Source organism: Lissotriton helveticus, chromosome 7, assembly GCF_964261635.1.
Source record: "Lissotriton helveticus chromosome 7, aLisHel1.1, whole genome shotgun sequence".
Taxonomy (NCBI): Eukaryota; Metazoa; Chordata; class Amphibia; order Caudata; family Salamandridae; genus Lissotriton; species Lissotriton helveticus.
In genome coordinates this window covers 929,914,148-929,926,578 of record NC_136068.1, presented here as the reverse complement: position 1 = coordinate 929,926,578, position 12,431 = coordinate 929,914,148, and the positions used below count along the sequence as shown (strand labels likewise).

The window sequence follows — 12,431 nt, the reverse complement described above, 5'->3', positions numbered from 1 at the left end:
GAATACTTAATTAGTTAGATTTTACTAAATTTGGTAATAAAACCTCATAAACTTACCACAACTGTCTTTACTATTTCTTGCTGAGTCTAATTGGTTTTCACTCTTTATGGAAATTAAGGTAAATGACTGCTCCTAAGACTCTCTTCATGTCAACTAAGAAAAGTCCATATGACCACTGGTGGAGTTTGTCTAATGATGACACCAGACATTTGAGATTTAAAAATCCCTGCTCCTTGAGAAACAAGAGGCCATGTAATTCGTAAAAGGAGCGCTATACAAGTACTCAGTAACACAACTCAACATAACACTGTCTTGAAACTGAAGTACGTGTCTTCTACCTCCACAATAACCTTCATGTTCCTGAAACCTCACTCCTGGTATTTTCTCTCTCAAAAACATTATTGTTCGGAACCAACAGCTTTCTGCATGGTTTCCAATGATCAGTCTTTTTCTATTTCTACTGCAAGTTAAGTGGCTTTCTAGAAACTGCTCTCCAGCAGCAAATAATGAATGGAAATAACACAGGGATTTTCTTCTTAAAGATGACACCAAATCCAGTAATAGCACCAGCTTCTCATAATACACAGAACGTTATATGAAAGTCAGCATTGAAACAAAATTCTAACACAATTTCTGGTTCAAGAATAGAAGTGGGTCAACACCACTAGAATGGTGGGAAAAATAGCACGGACATCTACCAGTAAAATGTCAACCCTTAAATATCCCTTCTTGTCTAGTCTTTCTTGTGAATGTCTTAACGTGCAATTGCATTGGTGGAAGTTCCTCTGCAGAGCCAGAACAAAGAGCACGCTGAGCAACACAGCTAACGTTAGACCATTCTAAGATCAACAGATTATTTGCACCTTTTTTATGGTCATGGAAAATGCAATGCACATTTGATCCAGAGAACATTTATATTAGCAAAACATGCCAAAAGATAGACTGCAGGGAATGCCTTTCACAATTGCCAAAATAGAGAGAAAAATAAATGCATTAATACTGAAGGTCATGTGTGGCATGGCTAAATCGAAGGACTTCTGGCTCTAGATTGTTCTAAATCTAGTATGCATTCTGTCTCTTTTATACATTGCATATCATTGAATGGCAATAAGATATTTACATTTCTGATAAGGAAGAGAAGTATGATAGCCATTGGTTTTTAACAGATAGGGCTGCTTGTAATTCGTATTAATATTACAATTTGAATATAGCTTTAATTAAACTAATGATACAAAAGAATAAACACAAATAGAAATATTCCAAATTAATCAGTTTACCTGAACGAAGTTCTGGTCATCTTTTCCTACGTTTAGAAGATCTTCAACCATGACAGCGCCTTGTTTTTGAGAGGCCCCATTGTTCACAGGGGTGTGGACATAATGAGATGCACATGGAAATTTATTCTGGCTGTTTACAGAATCAGTTGTTAAACAAACATCATGGGAATAGGTCTGAAGAAATGCTCTAACACCATCTATTCCCACAAATTGTGAGGATGAAAGGGCATTAAAATTAACTCCAGATGATGTCAAGAACTGAGATTGCCTCCATTGACGAAGTCTGAGCAAGAGCAACAGAATGACGAAGAAAAGGAACAAGAAGGAAACAACAGAAACAGCAATCACCAGATACAGTGTGAGGTTTGATTCAATATCTGCAGGAGATGATAACGTGCCCAAATCAGCAACAACTTCTGGGATGCTGTCAGCCAACAATATTGTAACAGTGACCGAAGAGGAGAGAGAAGGTTGTCCATTGTCCTTCACCAAAATCACCAACACTTGCTTCATTGTATCTTTTTCCATAATGGGACGTGCTGTTTTGATTTCTCCAGTGTGAGCATTTACAGTAAACAGTCCCTGGTCTGTGGATCGCAGCAGCTGGTAGGAGAGCCAGGCATTCTGACCTGAATCCTCATCAACAGCGACCACCTTGGTGATCAGATAGCCTGGTTCAGAAGAGCGAGGAGCCATCTCCACCCCAGAGGAGCCATCTGTTGGAGGTGATGGGTATAATATCTCAGGGGTGTTGTCATTCTGATCCAATATAAAAAATGCAAGAGTGGCATTGGTAACCAGTGTAGGAGAACCTCTGTCTTGAGCTTTAATTTGGACTTCAAATTCTCTGAATTCTTCAAAGTCGAAAACTCGAAGTGCATAGATGATACCAGTTTCTGAGTTAATGGAAACAAGGGATGTCACAGTGTGGTCTCCAAGAAGACCCCCAACAATTGAATAAGAGACTTTGCCATTCATATAAACATCCTGATCGGTTGCCCTGACTCTAAATATGGAAGTTCCAGGTGGCATGTTTTCCATTACGTAAACTCTATACAACAACTGATCAAACAGTGGTGGGTTGTCATTTTCATCAGTAACCTGCAGGTAAATGGATTTTGTCTTAATTATTGGAGGGCTGCCTTTATCCATGGCAGTAACTGTAATGTTATATTCTGATACCTCCTCTCTGTCCAGTGGGCCTTCAGTCATCAAACTGTAGTAACTCCCAAATGACTTCTCCAACTGAAAAGGGAGATGTGGGGGGATGTGACATGTAATCTCACCGTATTCTTCAGAATCTCGATCATATACCTCTAAAAGAGCAATGACTGTTCCTACTGGGCTATTCTCAACAATCTGGTTAAGCAGAGATGACACAATGATTTCTGGGCCGTTGTCGTTCACATTGATCACTTCCACCAGCACTCTGCAACGGGTTGCACTTTCACCATCAGTTGCCTGCACTTCAAATTCATACTGCTCAGTTTCTTCAAAGTCCAGTAGTTTAGCCGTGGATATTTCTCCAGTTTTGGGATCTATGTGAAACGTGTGTAAAACTTTTTCTGCAATATTGTTGAATGAGTAGGTTAATTCCGAATTTGCTCCTTGGTCTCTGTCAGTAGCTGTTACAGTTGCCACAACAGTGCCTTTGGCCACGTTTTCCAGAGTTTTCGTTTTGTAAACAGACTGATTGAAGACTGGGGAGTTATCGTTAGCATCAAGAACAATAACACGGACCTGGACAGTGCTTGATCTCACTGGGTCACCCCCATCTGTGGCTGTGAGAATAAGATCATGGATATCTTGCTTTTCTCTGTCTAGGTGGTTCTTTAGCACTAGTTCGGCGTATTTTACACCATTGGTGCCGATGCTAAAATTCAGTGCAAAGTGGCTGTTGGAACTGAGTTCATAACTCTGGAGGGAGTTTTTCCCCACGTCTGGGTCATGGGCATCGGGTAGAGCAAAGCGTGCTCCCGGTGATTTATTTTCAATGATTTGTAATACAATCTTATCAGTTAAGAAATTGGGTGAATGATCATTGATGTCCAGAATCTCAATTTCCACCGTGTATACCTTCATTGCTCGCTGGACAATAATCTCTAAACATAATAAACACTGGTCTAGCTGTTCACAAACCTCTTCTCTGTCTACTCTTTCATTAATATATAAATGCCCGTTGTTTACATTGAGAATAAAATACTGCTTCCTACCTCTGGACACAATGCGGGCTCCTCCTTCTGATAACTCCTTTGTATCCATTCCCAGATCCAGAGCCACGTTCCCAACAAAAGATCCTTTCCTCATCTCCTCGGGAATGGAATAACGCAGCTGCCCGGAAGCGGCTCCACAGACTGTCAGCAGAGAAACAAGAAGCAGCAGAGGAGCCCCCGAGTAACAGCGCCTCGAAGCCTGAGCCCCGGAGTAACATCGCCTCGGTCTCTGACCTCCGGAGTAACAGTATTTCGGTACCCGAGCCATGAACGAAAATGTATGTTGGATTATCGGAAATAAAATGTTTCCGCAAGTGTTTGAGTTAGAGCGATGTATTAAAGAAAGCCAATGCGCCTCTGCAGTCAGTGCATGCAGAGCCCTTCTCGCCGGCCGCTACACAGGAATCTGATTATTCAGGGCTCTAACTTCACCACGTGATCAGCAAGGTCGCCTGGTACAGTTCTCTCTCAGCTTGGTGCGCAGCGCCGCTCGGTGACCAAGCCCATAACTGCAGCAGTGCGATTGAAACAAGGATTACGTCTTTCGAGAATCATTTCATAAACCACATTTTCATTAACTTAAAGAAAGGGCAATGCATTTGGTACCTTCATATATAGCTAATTATAAATGTGTACTGGCTATTTTAATGCTTACGGAGGGAATAAAAAAGAATAATGTCCTATACATAGCGCCTTTCTTCAATTATTATTGCACTCTGAGATAAATCGCATAACAGCCATCGACTCCTTGGCAGCCCTACTTACCTCGACTTCCCTGTAGAACTGCTGCCCTCGAATAAATAGGAAGAAACTGTCGCTATTATATTATAGCAGTTGTCATTTGCATATGCTGCATTACAAGGAAAGCACTGTCAATGTGTAAATTAAGTATCCTTATTAGCTTAAACAAAAAAAAGTATCCTTATTAGAGCTATTGGGGCTTCTAAATTAGTGCAGGGGATATTTAAAAAACATCTGGGTTTGATTCAAAGAACTGATTAAGTATCTCAAGTAACGCCATCTGTGGAAGCCTGATTTGGCTGGCCTCATTCAGTTAACATCAGTTTCCTGAAGCAGAATAACTTTGTAACTTCTAGTTTGCTTATTCCTGCAGACGTGGACTTTGCATGTCAGAAAAACATGCAGTTATTCCTCATTTAAACATACTAAAGGGTAAGCTGATTGGCTAGTACGAGTGCCCAACTGGTAAGTGGCAGTGATTTTAAATGGCTGAGGTATACATGTTTTCTGTTATATAAGGAGAAATAGTTGCTGACCTCTGAATAAACCCGAAGCCAGCATCAATGTGCTCACATTTCCCCACACCATCTTTGTGAGTCCTGGCACGTGTACAACTTCTGCTGCTTAGAAGAAGGGGCATGCTCCCCAGGAGCCTCTCAACTCCTGCCTGTTTCCAACTGCTTCGGCCTGATTGCCGCATTGGCATTGCACTTGGGTTTTAAAAGCAGCTCTTTATTTCCTGGTCGCCTCAACAAAACCCGCAACGCCCTTGTTTTTTCCGTTATGCTGATTTCAGCTGTAGCCTGTATGCCTATGTGCAACTCGACCAAATATATACAATCAGACCCTGAAAAAAAACCTTTCAATCTCAGGAAGAAGCCCATACACTTACATACCACACTATGTAAGTGTTTTAGCTACCTACTTATCCACTTACATAACAGCAGCGATTTACCCGTCATGACAAAAGATGGACAAATCAGCTCGAATATGACCAGACCTGTATAATCTATGGAGGTTTGATTCAAGTTTGAACACAATGAACTGCTTGGAACAGACTAAATCGAGCAGCTTACAGAGACACAAGCTCGCCTCCGGTCCATCTGAATCACACTCTAGGCTTGAATAATAGAGTTCTAATAGAGTAGTATCTTTCAAGACAGATTGCGTCAAAAAAGACGTCATGCTCTACTTTAACAATCTTTATACACATGTCCTTTTCTATGCACCAGCCAAATTTGGAGGGAATTATGTCTCAGCTGCTGCCAATCCGAGAAGTACTCTACAAAAATCTAGTATTTTAGTTAACATAATTTCCAATCCTTGCATGTATTTATATTTGTATTGTCTAGAGAACCTATTCAAATCGTAAGGAAGGCCAGGGTCACTAAAACGCTTAAACTTAGACAGAGGGAGATGTGTGACATGACCAGCCCTGACTACAGCCGCTGCCACTCAACTCCAAAGTAGTAGGACTGAGGAGTGTGTGGTGCAGCCTGAACCAGGCTGGTGATGGAGAGGAGCAGGAGTGTGAGGGGTGCTAGTGAGGGCGCTGAGGTGACACACGAAGGTCAGCAGGGTATTGTGTATAGTGCTCACTTGGCTGACACAGCGCTGATGGCAGCTTGTCTTGAATGATTAATCTCCCTTACATTGCACTTACATATCCCCACTGTAATTCTACATTTCCATTTCCCTAATCCGTTTTCTCCGCCGCTAGAGCTAAAGTCATAGCATTTTTTTAATCCTAATTACTTGCCTCTGTATTTTTGTAAACGACTCTCTCGCTCCTGCATCTGAAAGCGACTTACTCTTGGAAGCCTGGCATTTCTATATGGAGTGGACAAGTAGGTGGGAAGGACAAGGCAGGCTGGTAGCGTTTGTCATGCGGAGACTGACATGCCACTGTCACCATTGTGCCCCTGGTGCCTGTGCTTGTCACTGCTGCTACAGTAAACTGACCAGATGGGCTAAAGCCAGAAATGCTTCGACCGGCTACAATACTAACATAGGGAAGGGGAAAAGACCACGAAGGGACTACACTGCCTATGAATAGTTGTCTAAAATGAAACGGGATTGGTGAATAATGTATTGAATATAGAACATGATACACCATCATGGCCTACTTAAGAAGAGTACCACCACACCACTACCAACATCACCATTCAGAGCTGCATAGAAGTTTATGCGAATATGTGAACGTGGAGCACTATGGAGACATACCAGCCCACTGCTGGCTCTGGGTAGTGAGACTGAGAGAATGGTCATTTATAAACAGCTGAGGACAAGCAAGGTCACGTTTGCTGAGGCCAGTGGTTGAAACCCAGAATATAAAACCGCAGTAGTGATGACCACAGCGGAGAAGTGCCAGAACCTACAGAGACCTTGAGAGCATTCTGTGAGAAATGGTCAAAGTTTATATCAAAATGTATGCAATGTTATGTATGGCGCAATACAAATACTTGGTCATTATAGAGGAAAAGTAATAGATGCAAACAGTAAATATGTCTATAAGACCTATAAGAGCACCTTAGCTCTCCAAGGTCTCAACCTTACAGCCAGTCTGTAGTAGCCCTCACACCTTCCCATTATCACTGACTTGTTTTAAACAGAGAGGGACAGAGCGTAAACTCAAGTCGCCCTAGTGAGTCTGCTGCACTTTCACCACACGTCTATCTCTGTCTACCATTACCCGGCCAATCATTATATGTCTTAATCTTATTGCCAACAGCTACTTTAAAACACAAAGGATATTACAGCCATTATTCTAGAAGTGAAACTGAGGTTGTAGGAGCTGATTCAATTGAAGAGCTCTACACACTCTTCAGTTATTCAGAAAATAATCAATCGTTTCAAATGAGCAACATTTTAAAACAGTGAAAGGGACTCCAGAAGTTGTGCTGAGGACAGGTACTCAGTCACATGACCAGACCCTCCAATTAAATGATTAAACCATTCATGGGAAGCCTAGATCGTCGCACAATCAGCAAAGTTAAAAAACCTACAGGACTGTGCTGGTACTGTGGTAGTTCAACAGAGGCTGCAGGAAATCTGGGGCTGCATAACAGAATCTGCCCCGAGGGCGCAACAGGCAGGTGTGCCTGCTTTGAGCACCCCAACATGTGCGCCTGTTTTGCTGGGCCCTGTGTCACACTGGTATTACACAACAGGCCACACACACTTGTGCACCATCTTCAATGATACTGACAGCGCTGGTACACATGTACCGCCAGCACTTTCTCAAGAAGGCATTTCCTCATTTGAATTGGGGCGTGGCCTCATGCAAATGAGCGAACCCCATTGCCTCTGTGCCCGCGCCGTATCATGGATGCGGGCGCAGAGGCAAAGAAGCTGTCAGGAGGTGCGCTCACAGTGCACCATCTAAAAGGTGGCACGCTGTCAGTGCGCCCCCTGATAGCAGCCCTCTTAAAGAGGTTCCTACGGACCCCCCAGACATCCCCTTGCAGGCAGGTGCAGTCACTCACTGCACCGGTCTGCAAGGGGATCTCTAATCCCCCTTACAAGTGCAAGCGGGTTGCCGCCTGCACAGTGAAACACGGAGCGGCTGCCTCAAAGCCGCTAGGTATTTCACTTGAATGAGCTGCCCCCAGGGCAGCATGAGTTCCTATAATACAGAGCACTCACCTTGTTACCCCCAAGCGCACCTTTTAAGAGGTGCACCTGGCGCTAACAAGGAAAATGTGCCATATTGCATAATTCAGCCCTAGATGTCAATCAGGAGATGCGCTAATCTTTCCACCATCCCTATTTTTTTAATATTCATTTTATACAATGTTACACAGAGAACATATATGTGGATGCAACAAACAGTATTCACGATGTGTGGAGTGCAGGGTTTGTTTAATCTTGGACGAAAGAAAAATATTAATAAAGAAAGACCCAGCAATCACTGCATGTTCAACTGACCACAAAAGGGTAGAACTCGCACAGCTAACCCTATGTAGCTGTAATCAAAGAATAGGGTATCAGGAGGGGTTGGAACAGAGGCTATGAACCAGGATAGGAATCTCCATATAACTACATGTTAATAGTTGACAAAACCAAGCGTCACATAAGTTGGCTGCAAAACGACTAAGGTGAAAAAAAGGTAGGAAGAAAAGGAATATCCCTTGAAATGATAGGCTCAGGGTTCCTGAGTGAGTTGAGTAAAGTCTTTGAGGTAGGGTTCCCAAATGTCATAGAAGATTGAGAATTACATTTTTCAGTTTGTAGATCAAACACTCGTAAAGATCGTTTGAAGGCTGGTGTCATACCATTCATTACTTTAGGGTAGAGACCTTGGTGTTTCCAGTGTCTGAGGATGCAGACTTTGGCCATGACTAGCACTGTGTCTAGTTGTTATTTTTCATTGTTTGTGAGCCCAGAAATGTCTCCGGTATCATGCAAGATGTTCAGTTCCAGGTGGCGACAAAGTGAAGATTGTTTGTTGGGTGAAGGTGAGACCAAACTGAGTTTCACTAATGTGCAGTGGAGGACAGGACTATAATATGTGTGCCCTGTCTCAAGCACAGGGTTATTTGAGTGAGGTTTGCTCAAAATAACTGCCCTTGAAACCAATGACAATAATGAAACTTTTTTCAATAGCTGAATTTCAGACGGGATTCTTCTATCCGCTTGCGTGCTTCTGTTGACCAACGGCCGTCGCGCGCACTACCTTCGAGGTGCTGTGCACGTTCGTTGGCCGACGTGGCCCCGCCCACTCCACTTAACCGCCGCACCGCGGCGGAATTGCGGCCGCAATTAAGCGGCTAAGCTCTCCCGTTGTGATCTCAAAAGAGGTCTGATCATTCTTTATCGGAGTACTGTCTTGTAAGTCTCTAGTTCCATTTGTAGAGTAGTGATTTGGCAGTGGGTTTGCACTAAAGGCAGTTTAATAATAGCTTATATAAGCAAGAGACTAATTTCTTGTAGCTTCCCCATTTAAGAAGGAATGAAGCCAGGGCAGAGGCTTAAAGGCTGTCTATGTGGGAACTTAGGGCTTTGACCAACTAAGAGCCACATTGTAAATAAGGTCATTGTTAATACCGGTCCAGATGGAACTCAGCTTGCAAAGCCCGGAATGACGTTAGAAAGCACGGGTCCTGAACTTGTTCTATTGTGTGTATGCCAGCTGGACTGTTGATAGGAAGTTGATAGGGAGGCTGTCAGTCTTTAGGTTGGCATTGAGCCACGGAGCGGTTTGGTAAGTTTCATTTGCTGTGTTAAAGTAGTTATCTGTGACTTAGCCACTACCATAGGGTTGGGTTGAGCATCAGTCGTAGATCGGCTGACATAGGGAATTTTACAGCTTTTCATGCTCGATTGAAGGTTTCTTTTAATACTAACCCAGTCAAGTGTTTCCAGGTCAAGGAAAAAATTATAGGTGTTGAGAAATGCTTTAAATTTCCGTTTTTGGTAGACGCAATTCGCCTGATGTGGTGGCAGCTTGTAGACAAGATGGAGTGAGTCTTGGAGGTTGCTTTTACCAAACAAAATATTTTATTCTGTGATAAATGGATCTCAGTGTTTTGTAGGGGGAGAGGCAGTGGGAGCATACTCAGGAGATCATTATAACTCGTAGTCACCATCATTTTGACAAGCTTTGAGAGTTGTATAGCTGGGTTGGAGAAGAGCCAGAGGCTCCCGGGCACTATCTGAGCAGCAGACCAGGCACCTCAGACCAATCCTGGCACTGCTCTCATAGAGCGTTTGGACTGGGCGGGGAGCCTGTGCGCTCTAAATGACTGCTGAGAGAGAAGCACCGAGGTGGTAGTTGTTGGCAGCGACAGGTACATTTTAAAATTATTATTTTACCCTAAATTCCGTGTCCCCCCGCTGCCCCCGCCCTCACTTTAATTTTGCCAGGGCCACCACTGAATGCGAGAAGTCTAACGCTGTGTCTCCCAGAAGCAGGTAACATAAAAGCGGTAGCTTTTGTGTTTCCTGGCTGTCACTCAGGCAGCCATAGGGAAACCCAATTACCTGCATCCTGTTCTTTCCATGCTGAATGGGACATCCAGCTTCAGGGAAGGTGGATGGGCGAAATGCATCAATGTTCCTTCAGGCAAAATCAGGGATGTTTCAAATGCTTTACGAATAGCCACGTTTCCCCACATCCAATGACTATGCTTTCATAGGAAATCAATGTACCCATCATTAACCATTTCGTTTCTTCACAGCGATGGCTGGCATTCAACAGGAAGACAACCTAAATTCTGTCCTGTTGGTAACCCCTCAGAACTTTGCAGCTGCAGACGTTTGTCTTTGCTAACAGTAACCTAGGTCCTATGAAGCATACTTCGATGACTAACCTTTTCCAATGGTATGCCTACTGTTGTGGTCCGTGGGGCCCCCAAACTGGACTACTCTAACGCGTTCTCGTAATTGCAAAATATCTTCCTAAATGATGATAGGCTGTCCAAAATGTGGCAGAATCCCTGACTTCTGGCTTCAGCTACAACTTTCTGTGTCCTCAGTTGCTTCCTATGAAGGTAGGGGTGATGATGTAAAGCCTGTTCTTTATGTACGATACATACAGCTCACCACCTCTACATTTTAAAGGACAAGATTAACTTCAGAAATCAACGCAATTCAAGCCATTTATTTATTGTGCTTATTTCAAATAAACACACCCTCCTACAACTCTTGAGTTCTTTTTATTACAGCTTTAGGAAAATTCTTCAGGCTGGAGTCCTGGCAGCCCATGCATATGCTTACTTCTTTTCTCCTTGTACAGCTAATAACCAAAACACACCTTCATAGGTATACATTGCTCAGCTGAAAACACACTTAATTCTAACCCAATATTACATAAGGAAGGGAATGACGGCCAACAAATAATGATACCTTTAAACTATTGATAGACAATATCTGGGGTTAGCCTCCTATATTGCACAAAAATACCTGGAAATGTGATTTTTTTTTAATTGTTGTAAAATAAAACATTAACAACTAAAAGAGAACAGGATTTATTAGGAATACAAATCTGAGTCAAATCACCTAATTATTGAAAACGATAAAATCAATTTTACATTACACTATTAACTTCTGGGGATACAATAATTTATCATTTGTAGATTTACATAGCGCAGCTTATCGCCCGTGAGAGTACCCAAGCGTTGTTCATGGGCGTGGAGAAATTAAGTGATTTACCTAGAATCACAGGAAGCTGAGCCTACGCGGCAAAAAAAATCTGGATCCCCAACTGCCGAGTTGGCAGCTCTGGCCACTATACCACATTCTCTACTTGTTACTATCATGGAATTGTAAACAAAAGTAAAATAACAGGTGTCAAGAAAATTGGGATTTTTAATTGAAAAATATATAACAAGAAAGCTCCACGTACACAAGGACAAATGGGCAGCCACGTAAAAAATCTCTCTATTGAGAAATACCAGTGCAAATCGATCTCCTTTGTTTCTAAAAAGTTCTCCTCCCTGGAAGACATATCACAATTTAAAATCAGAAAACTCCTACACAGAAAACAAGAGGTTTTTTTTCTCACCCTGATTTTCAATAGGTTGGTTTTTCTCGCCAAAAACAGCCAGGTATTTGAAATAACTATTAGCGAATAAAAACAGTTAACCTAGTCAAAGATACTGAAAAGTCTTAGAATGTTATCTATTGACAAAATGCAGTTTAAATTTTGTGGTCAAGAACCACACACTTTCCGTGTCAAGCCTGGGAAAGATAACACTCCGCACAGTTCTACAGATAACCCACACAGGCCATTGAGATGGAAATGACTGCAATGTAGCCCTCATAATTCCACAACATTTGTACATGTGGACAATGCTTTCATCCTGGGCACAGAGTCTTCCTGCAGCTGCTATAGAAAATGACCAAGCAGTCATTGGCCATTTAACAGATGGCCAAAGGTCTTGATTTAAGTAAAAATGTGTTTGAACCGCTGAAGGCACATTACCATCCACATCTACATTAAGGGCTAGATGTAGGTAAATTAGATTTACCGCTTCATAAATACCGAATTTTACCGATTCGGTATTCATGAATCGGTAAATCTGATGTAGGTATTCATTCGGTAAAAAATACCGAATCGGTATGATTCGGTATTTACCGATTCTGTAATTACAGAATCGGTATTTGCCATTGATTCCTATAGGCCTTGAAGCCCATAGGAATCAATGCCAAATACCGATTCGGTAATTACAGAATCGGTAAAAATACCGAACTGCCAAAG

The 12,431-nt window shown here is 42.5% G+C and overlaps 1 protein-coding gene and 1 pseudogene across 1 annotated transcript in view; both read right to left on the bottom strand.

The window, feature by feature from the left end:
- LOC144767141 (protocadherin gamma-A10-like) overlaps positions 1-12,431 on the bottom strand; it is a 458,767-nt gene that overhangs the window by 314,465 nt on the left and 131,871 nt on the right. The gene's annotated exons all lie outside the window — the stretch shown is intronic.
- On the bottom strand, positions 1,269-3,758 carry LOC144767152 (protocadherin gamma-A6 pseudogene; annotated as a pseudogene).